The sequence below is a fragment of the Alligator sinensis genome, unplaced genomic scaffold, assembly GCF_000455745.1.
Source record: "Alligator sinensis unplaced genomic scaffold, ASM45574v1 scaffold203_1, whole genome shotgun sequence".
NCBI lineage: Eukaryota > Metazoa > Chordata > Crocodylia > Alligatoridae > Alligator > Alligator sinensis.
The window spans coordinates 2,489,596-2,499,995 of record NW_005841949.1 but is presented as its reverse complement, the minus strand read 5'-3'; the positions used below and the strand labels follow the sequence as shown (position 1 = coordinate 2,499,995).

Genomic DNA, 10,400 nt, shown 5'->3' with positions numbered 1-10,400 from the left:
GGGTGGGGGGGGGGGGGGGGCTCAGCCACCATTGACTGCTGGCTACCCTACCTCAAGCCCTGGCCCTCAGCACTCATTGCTGGAGTGGTGGTAGTGGGGGGGGGGGGTTACCAGCCACCTTTCCCTTCTAGGTGGGCTGTGAGCCCTGCCCATAAGGGGAGGGGTTAATTTGTTTCCCCCAGGTGTGTGGATTTTGGGCAACCCAGATTTTGCCATTTCCATAGAACTGCAATTTAGGTGGGTCCCTAATCATTATTATCTATTTACAGTCATGGCATGGAACCAGAGACCCTGCTCCAATCTATATCACTAGTGCCTCACTGTCTTAGGAAACCCCTACATAATAGCTTCCCTTCCAACTACAGGGAACTTCAAGTTAACACCTTCATATCCACAAAATTGTGTGAGAGATATTTGGGGCTGATGTTTCTTTATCAGGATTCGTTTCCCTCCGACATATTACAATCCCTATCTGGTGACCACAATGTAGAAGTAAAATTACTTATGAAGATAGTGACCAGATAAACACATCAGCACTTTTGTCTAACAGTTTGCAGCAGATGCCCAGATAGGAAGACTGGGGCTTCCCACCATTGGTCTTAAATATCGATAAATTGGCTGCTGACTAGCTCACTTGCAGCCTCTGCCATTGTAAGACTACCTTGTGGTTTTTTGCTCAATTACTTCCTACCACTATAAATTATTTTTAAACAGAGGTCACCCAATTCTATTACCTTAGTCACTTATCTAATCAGCAGCAGTTTCACCCAGGTCCATTAGCAATGTTTTATGAACAGCTACAAAACATAAGTTGCACATAATACCTGTAGCCCAGCCCACGTTGTGACTTGACTTCTCAGTATTCTACTTACTTCCCCTACCATTTGTTAGTTCCCATTCATTTCTTTTCCAGGTATGTTTTGCTTTTGCAATCCTGCAGAGCAGCACTACTTCACACTACATTCTCTTCAGCTTGATCTTTTTCACTGGTTCTCATCTCCATCCTTCCTATTTTAACTGGCTCTTTGCCCTCCCCACCCTCCCACTGTTTTCTCCAATAGCTGCTAAGTTTTGCAGCCACAGCAGAAAGAAATGAGTGCATCTGGGGATAGCTCAGTATTCTTGTCAAGTTGGAGTGTACATGCTCATGATATGCCATCCAATTCAGAGTGAGTGGATCACAAATTATGGCCTCCCAGTTGCATCATTCCTTACAAAATGATAAGGAAGAATCCATATACCTGCATCATGCCAAAAACTTCAACTGAACTGAAAGTAAAAGTTGACTGAAAAGCTTTCCGGGTCCACTTTGGAAAACTCAAGTTAAATACTGATATTCAGACACTGCAACTCTTGTCAGAAATTTGATGCGCAGAAATGGATGCTTATCTTACTGGGATCGTTTGACCTCAGCAGACTTTCTGCCTATGGCAGGGGGGCTGGACTCAATCTCACAAGGTCCCTTCCAGCCCCTAATGTCTATGAAATGGTATATACATCAACCCAGTCTTCAATTAACCATACAAATTTATCATCTTCAACTGAGTTCTTAAGGGTGGCTATGAACTACCAGAGAGTAACAGTCCATATTCAAGTCAGTGCAATAATACAATTATACTAGTAATTAGCAACCATGAGGCAATGTGATATGAGAACTAGGTTGTTCCCTTGTTTAATGGTTTTACTTCCAAACAGGAGCAAGTTGTGTACAAGAAATAACTTACTTAGTTATTTTTATGGCATGGTATATGGAAAGAATTAAAACTGAAATGCATTCTACTACCTCTAAACAACTAAGTATATTTACTTAGCATTCTCCACTTTCTAAGAAGAATTTAACTGCACGTTTGGTTCAATGATTCCTGCTACAGAAAAATATTTCCACTTCATTATAAAATGTAAACTTGTAAGAACCCATTGTCCCAAGATATATCTGCTTTCTGACAGCAAATTCACTACTCTCTATTGAGCTATAAGTTAGAGAAGGGGTTATGTAGTGTTTCATGCAAACAGTTTAGCATTAAAGACATAGCTAAGGAGCTCTATAAAACAAAAGTGACAGCTTTTCAGGAAAGGACATTGTTTAAAGCACAGCAAGTTAAGCAAATTTGTAGAAAATTGTGGAATACAGATTTATTCTGTAGCCATTTTTGGTCAAATCCAGTAATTTTACATAGCAGGCACACTCTAGGAGCCTGCTATTTCAGCTACATATGTCCTTGAGAGGCATGCAACAAGTTCAGTGTTTTTCATAATATTGAAACAAATCCTCATTTTGTAGCATACAGAAGTTAGCGAAATGAGACAGAAGGATAACTGATGCAAAGTATGGTAGGGGTAACTAACAGAACGTAGGTTTGGTAGTGATGGGACTTAAAAAAAACCCAAACCCCCCCCCAAAAAACAAAACCACACTTTACAAAGTATCAGACACAGATGCTAAGTAATGTATTTAGACTTACAACATAGCTAACAATATTTTTTTCAAAGGTACCGTTGTATTTGGACTTTACCTGAAGATGGCTTACATCCATTTCAGACATGATAGTATTTCCTGATGTGTCTTATGACCATGCCAGGTAAAATTTTTGCTTTTCTAAATATATGTGACAGCTTTATTTCTTTAGATTAGAGGGTCTTACTTTCTCATATTAAAATCTCTCCTCATCTAGATAGGAAGCACTGGACAGTCACAAAACCCATTCACCTGTTTACAAACCCGAGAGATCCCTTGGTCTAAACTTCAGTTTCCAGATACAGAAACTTAAGAGGTTGTCTCAACAAGTTCAAGATTTTGCTTTGAAAATTAAATTTTATCCGTTATCAACTGATAGCATAAGGGTATGTTAAAACTCAATCTGAAAGACTAAACATCACAACTACTTAAGAACTACAAAAATAACGCTCAAAGCTGGCTTATTTTAGTGTTCACGTGCTGTCCTTGCATGATTTAAAAAACAGAAGGTTTAAAGCAGGTTTTAATCAGAATGTTAAAGCACCCTTTTGGTAACCAATCCTGGATACAAGACAGAACAGCTGCATGTCTGCTTTTCAAGTACTGTACCTGCTACACATCTGGATGCAGCTAAAAGAGATAGCTAGGTAAGACTAGGTAAGGCAATGCCATGTGCATTATATACTGCAAGTATATGGCAAGTTGCTTAGCCATAGAGAGGCAGTTTCTCCTAACAGTCTGCAAAGAGAAACTGTACTGAACAATTACACACGTAAAGTTATACAGGCCAATTTACTAGAACATAAGGACCATACAGGAATTAAAAAATCTAGCCCAAAAATCCTAAATTGGATGCTGATATTGTAGAGAAATAAGATGGAGGAACTCAATACTCTAAAGAATTCCTGTAGGATGGTTCACCATGCATTAACACATGAAGTTGTGAGGCTTCCAGTAAAACCTTGGAATAATCTGTTCTCGTTTTGAGCATACGAGATCACAAGCCAAAAAAGAGTAAAACACAGTTATGTAAAGGGGAAGTCTCTCATTACAGATTTGCAAACAAAAACAACTCATTATCAAAACAACACAGTAACAATAAAACTAAGTCATATCTGTTGGGAAGGGAAGAAAAGAAAAAGCAGTCATGTAAGGAGTAACACAGTAAGAGTTAGATGGGGTTCCCCAAACTTAAAAAAATCCAGCAAATGAGAAATTCATGGCTTAATAAGACATCAAGATGAAAACTTTATCTGAAAATTTGCACCTTTCTATTACAATTACTATAGGAAAAATATTTTCCGTTTATAATGGCATTTTAAATAGGTACACTGAATCCCTTTAGTCGCTCTTGATGAAGATCCTGATCAAAGTACAGATAACTTGGACACTTTCAAAATAAAAAAAAAAATGGGGGGGGATGGGGACAGGGAATATTAGAAATGGCAATCTGAAGTCAGTTTCAAGGCCATTCAAACCAATGTTTTCTTAATGCTTTTATTCTCCTGTAGGCATCTATACAACTACAATACCATGCTGGTGCCCAAGAATGAGAAGTTACTCGATTTAAACACAGTAAGTAGTCTCATGTTAAGGTAACAGTATAAGCAGTAAACTGTCTTAGAATGCTTAACAATATCTGTAAAATGTATAGTAACTTTCATTTTAGAGTTTTGCAGCACTTGCTATTATGAAACCCTGAGCTAAAACATTCGAAGGGAAAGTAGTAAGCTAGTTACAATAAGAACCCAGTTTTAGAGGGAGTTGTCTAATGACTACATGCTCTGCCTAACAGGTAAACACACAGCAGAGAACAGCTCAGAAGCAGCTTACATCCCTGTTCCGACATGCTATTCTAGGAGTTTATTAAAGCCCAACCCAATCATGCTGGTTTCTACTTCATCATATTTAATGAAGGCATTTCCCATTTCAGCAAACTTCCCAGAAATGAATCAGAATCAAGTTATTTCTTCTGAAACAGATTTTTTGAGGTCTTTGGAAGTATCAACACAAGTTTCAATTTGCTGCTCACAAAGTGCTATTATGATTGAACCTGGAAATTCAAGTTTCCAGTAGGGCAAGACTTCCAAGGATGCTGTCACCATGTCTCAACTTTGATTTCTGCAGGTGACAAGCTAGAGTGAATGTGCCTGGAGAAGGAACCTTCTGGAGAAGCAAATAAAAAGAATGCATCAATGCACTGCAATGGGCTCATCTGCCTGCAGGTAACTGAACTAAACTAGCCATATACAAGTCAGGCTTAAAAAAGATTTACATGATTCAGTCTTCAAAACAGGGTCAGTAAAATACAGTCCTCTCTTACCACTCTTATGTACACAGGGATTTCTTCTCTAAAAACTCTTTCACTATGAATCTGAGCTATGAAATGAAAACATAGCCCAAATCTCAGAAAATGTTTATGATTTTTTTAAACATGATGCAATTCAGAGATGTGGGGCAGAAAATTTTCCAGCGCTTTATTTTTCTGCGGAAAATTTTCCATTTCTAAAAATTCATTGTTTCATAAAATTCATTAGTAACAATAAATGGATGCCAATACAATGTTAAGCAAGCTTGGCAGTTTCAAAGTTGTAATTAATATTTTTCAGGCTATTACCCCTAGGAAGTGAGACACAGAGAGTACATACGTGTTTTACCGATTTGTAAACAGGAGGGTAAATACGCTCACATAATAATCCAAACCAAAAATCAAGTTATGCATTCACTTAATTGGTTGTGCAGGTCAAATCAAAACCAAAGCTAGAACTGTGATTGCTGAACTCAAACAGAAATTAATCACACAGACCAGCGTCACATTTATTTTCCTGAGTTGGTGAAGCTGGATGTGTTTGCATATGGTCTGTTAGTTTTTTTGTGTTATTGGTTTGAAGTAGTCACCATAATGCCTAATAAAAAAAATAAAAAAGACTAGTGTGTGGCATCATTATAGTGAAGTTCAAGACACTGAAGGAAGAAAGTTGGTAGATGTAAATATTGCGGGCAGGAGTATGCTAACAACGTAACAAGAATGAATAAACTCTTAACATGTAGAAACTGTCCTGAAAGAGTACAGGCCATATACAGAAAGCTAATACAAACTGATAAAACAACAACCATTGGAGAAAAGAAGTCTACTTTAGGAATCCTATGCAAGTAAACAAATGAACAGTAAACAACACACAATATAGACTAGCATCTATATGGTTTTAAAATATTATAAATTTTAAAAAGTTAATGCAACTCTGGACTATTTATTTATTTATTTAAAATGTTTGTATCCTGCTTTTTCTGCTTGCACTAAGCACCCACAGTGGCTTAGGTTTAACAATATTTTTTTTAAGTTACATAATAGATAAATAGTTAACTATTTCAACCCAGCACAGCGAGCTTAGACATCTGGCCAATGGCAGAGGCCAGACTATACCTCCTTTGGCTCTGCAGTCGCAGGGCAACTGAGCAGGAGTGTTCTTACTGGCAGGGAGAGGGGGAAGCAAGCTTCCTGCCACTTCTCCTTCTGATGGACGAGGCCAGACTAGAAGAGGCTAAAATAAAAATATTTCCCCCCCTTTTGTTGCAGGAACATGGTAGCTCAAGTGAAATAGCAGATTTGCAAAAAATGGAAAAATGAAAAATGCTGAGCTGCCAGGTCTGGAGGAAGAAGCAGGATCCTCTCTTTTAAGATCACTGTCATCGGAGGTGAGATCCACAATGAGTAGCTGTTCAAGACAGTCAAGCTTCTTAATTAAGCTTTGTGGACAATGTCAAAAGAAAAAAAAAAAAAAATCAAGAAAAAGCAGAGGAGACATTAGCTTGAGCTATATTTGCAAGTGGTACACCTCTTTCCATAACTGAAAAATCAATACTGGAAGGAACATTACAAACTAATTCGCTCATCATACAAGTTACTGTCAGGTTATCCCTTAACACATTCTCTCTTAGGGAGTATGACAGGGTTCTAACAATGGTTATTCAAAGGATTGGTCAAATAGAATCACCAACTCTGACATCAGATGGATGGACTGATATACAACAAAATCCTTTATTGAACATTATGTTAGCAACACCTGAACCAATATTCCTGAAAGCTACCAAATCTCATCATACAGGTGAATACATAGCCAAATTACTGAGTGAAGAGATTGAAAGTGCAGGTCCCTCCAGGGTACGAGCCCTTGTAACTGATAATGCAAGCATCACGAAAGCTGCATGGCAAATACGAAAGGCAAAGTATCCTCATTTAATAGTATCTGGCTGTCTTGCTCATGGATTGAATCTTCTGGCAAAGGACACAGTAAGTGTGAATACAATGAAGACAATATTGGCAAGCTGCAAAGTGATTGTGAAGGTAGGTATTCAACAATCATCATGTTGCTAATCAGACTTTGAAGAAATTACAGAAAGAGAAGCAGGGGAAGGAAAGTGCAGTTATTGCCAGAAGAAACTACATGGGGCTCAGCTACAAAGTGTTTACATCGTTTGCTGCGCACAAAGAACTGTTTGTTGCAGTGTACTTCAATAGATTACAGTATCCCAGATTATTCTCGTGAACACTCGGAAGCAGATTCTCTACCACGCCCTGTTCTGGGTTTGAGTTCAAGGAGTTACAATTTGCTACTACCAGTTTCAGTGACTATCAAGAAACTTTGAAAGGCTTGGTGCATCTCCTTCAATATTCCAGAGATGTTTAGATAACTGAATGAAAAATCTAACTGAGCTTTTGCCTTCTTCACCTCAATCCAAAGTAGTAGTAAAACAAATGTTTACTAAAAGCTGAGTTTTGCTCTCATCTACTTCATCTGGCAACAAACCTTCTGGATCCTCAACACAGAGGACAACATTTAATCAGAAGATGAATCACCTACTGCTTTTGATACAATTATGAAAGTAGCCAAGAATGTCCCCAACCTCGACAAAATAGCTGTGATGACAGACATCGCTGAGTACTGCGCAAAAGAAAAACTTGGGAACAAAGACATTATTTGGCGGGCAGCAGAGAATACGGCTCCTCTCACATGGTGGAAGGGATACTGTAATACCCAACTATTGTCCAGAATTGCTCTAAGGATCCTAAGCACTCCACCAACAGCAGCTTCTGGTGAACGGAACTGGAAGGCTTTCAGCTCAAACAAGACGATAAAGAGAAACAGACTAACAAATGAGCTAAGCCTGTTCCTATTTCTCAAAATCTCTTGCTTCTGGCAAATTAGTCAGAAGCACAATTAGTGAAGAAGATGCAGTGTGATAAGCTGTCCTTGCCCACAGACTAATCAGTAAAACCGTCCTTTAGTGAAAGAGAATGTGGTTCAAGTAGTTCTGAATCAGATTTGCCTCAATCTGACTCTGAAATGGAACTAGCAAGTAGTGCAAGGGATTCTACAGATAATGATCATGAAACTGAACGTACAGCTACGACCTCAGTGGAAGAGAGTTAAACTCTGTTGAAGTACATGAGTGACATATCATGCACAGTTCTTTGAGTGTGCTAAAATTAGTGTGACAGCAGTTTTCAGTGCCTTGTTTAAATTAAAAGAAAAAACAACCCAACGCAAGGGAAGTACATGCCATTGTGTACTGTCTTTATATTTTTACAAGTATTCCAATAAAAATAATTTATTTCCACATAAAGCTTTGGATTTGTTTGAATATAGCATTTAAACCACATTAAGTGTGCTGTATTTAATTTTTTTCCTAATCAAATATTTCAGTTCAAATACTTGTGGCTATTGGGACATAAAATTAACATGGGGGTACTTTCTTAGTTTTGTTACTAAATATAAGTCAAATAAACATGCCAAGTCAGATCACACCTATTTCATAGATTTCACAGACATTTGGGCTGGAAGGGACCTCAGAAGATCAGAGTCCAGCCCCTGCCCCAGGAGCAGGAAGTCAGCATGGATCATAGGATCCCAGCAAGATAAGCATCCAAATGTGTCTTGAAGGCGTTCAAAGTGGGTGGCAGTCTATTCCAAACCTTGGGGGTTCGGACAGTGAAGAAGTTCTTTCTTATGTCCAGCATGAATCAGTTGCAGCGGAGTTTGTGACCGTTCGATCTGGTCATCCCTTGGAGCGCTCTGGTGAACAGACGTTCCCCCAGATCCTGATGAGCACCCCTGATGAACTTATAGGTGGCCTCCAGATCACCCACGAGCCTGCGCTTTTCTAGGCTGAAGAGTCTCATGGCACTGTCATCATAAGGTCTGTTTTCCTGACCTCTGATCATACGTGTGGCTCTCCTCTGCACTCTCTCAAGCTTCTCCATATCCTTTTTGAATTGCGGAGCCCAAAACTGGATGCAGTACTCCAAGCCGCGGCCTCACCAAGACCGAGTACAATGGGAGAATGATGTCCTGGGATTTGCTTGAGAAGCACCTATGGATGCAAGCCAGCGTTTTGCTCGCTTTACTAGCCGCAGCATCACATTGAAGGCTCGTGTTCATCTTGTGGTCAATCATGACCCCCAAGTCCCTTTCATCTGTAGTGATAACCAGTGTAACACTGCCGAGCCTATAAGCATGCTTCAGGTTTTTCCTCCCAAGGTGGAGAACCTTGCATTTTTCAGTGTTGAACACCATCAGGTTCTCATCCACACATTTCATGAGCCTGTCAAGATCTGCCTGGATCACCCTCCTGTCCTCAGGTGTGGATGCTTTACCCCAGAGTTTGGTGTCGCTGCGCATAGCCAGTTCCCCAGCCAGCGGATCATGGTGAGGTCGAGGTCACAGTTAGCCAGTTTTGCCAAGAGGTGATCATGGGATACCAGATTGAAGGCTTTTTTGAAGTCAAGATATACAACATCAATCTCTTCCCCCTTGTCCAGGGGATAGGTCACCTGGTCGTAAAAGGAAGTGAGATTGGTCAAGCAAGACCTACCCACAACAAACCCGTGCTGGGTATCCCTCAGGATATTGCCGTCAGCTAGTCTCTTAAGGATGGCCTCTCTGATAATCTTTTCCACGGGTAGAGGTCAGGCTGATGGGCCTCTAGTTTGCTGGATCTACTTTCCTCCCTTTCTTGAAGACAGGCACCACATTGGCCTTCTTCCAATCTTCAGGCACTTCACCAGAGCATTGGTTCTCAAAGATCCATGCCAGGGGCTGAGCTATGATGCTTGCCAGCTCCTTGGGTGTAAACCGTCAGGGCCAGCTGACTTGAAGGTATCCAGCCTGTCAATGTGTTCCTTCACTAGGTAAGCTTCAATGGAGGGTAAGGAATCTCCCTCACCTGGGCCTCCCTGACCCACACTGGGCAGGGACTGATGAAAGACTGACGCAAAGTACCCATTTAGCAAGTTTGCTTTTTCATGGGCATCGGTTGTCAGTTGTCCCATCTGGTTTAGCAGGGGTCCAATGCTGTCCTTGATTTTCCTCCAGCTCTCCACATTCAGGGCACTGGAAAGCTTTCCAAAAAACCCACATCTCTGGTGCAATTGCAATTAAAAAAAAACAAAAGTAAGTTATCCTGCCTGGCCGCAACTAGGGGTGCACCAATAAGGTATCTGGGGCTGATTCTGCTGGCAAATTTTTAACGAGTCACATTGGCGATTGGATAGGTATCAGCCGACACATAGCAGCCTGGCAACATGGAGAGCAGCATCCAGCTGGTAGGTCTGTTTGGGGGAAGGAAAGGAGTAGGGGGCAGATGGAGCCCCCATAATAAGTGAGGGAGTAGGGCTGGGGGAGGCACTGCTTAGCCAGGGCAGGTTGTGGAACAGGGCATGGGAGTGGCTCCCACTACTGCATGCACCCTGGGGGAGCCCTTGGGGGGGTGCCCCCCAGATCTGTGTGCATGGTGAGGGCAAGCTGTCACTGCGGGCTAGGGCCAGGAACAATGCCAGGCTCTTCCCGGCAGGAGGCTGTGCTTGGGGTGGGCGGCAGCAGTGCTGGGGGTGGGAGCTATGGTATGGGTTGCAGCCACCTCAAAATTCACTGTAGCCCCCCGCCCA

General features: G+C 41.0%; 1 protein-coding gene across 1 annotated transcript in view; it reads right to left on the bottom strand.

The window, feature by feature from the left end:
- Positions 1 to 10,400, bottom strand: part of CNOT1 (CCR4-NOT transcription complex subunit 1) — a 94,930-nt gene that overhangs the window by 83,376 nt on the left and 1,154 nt on the right.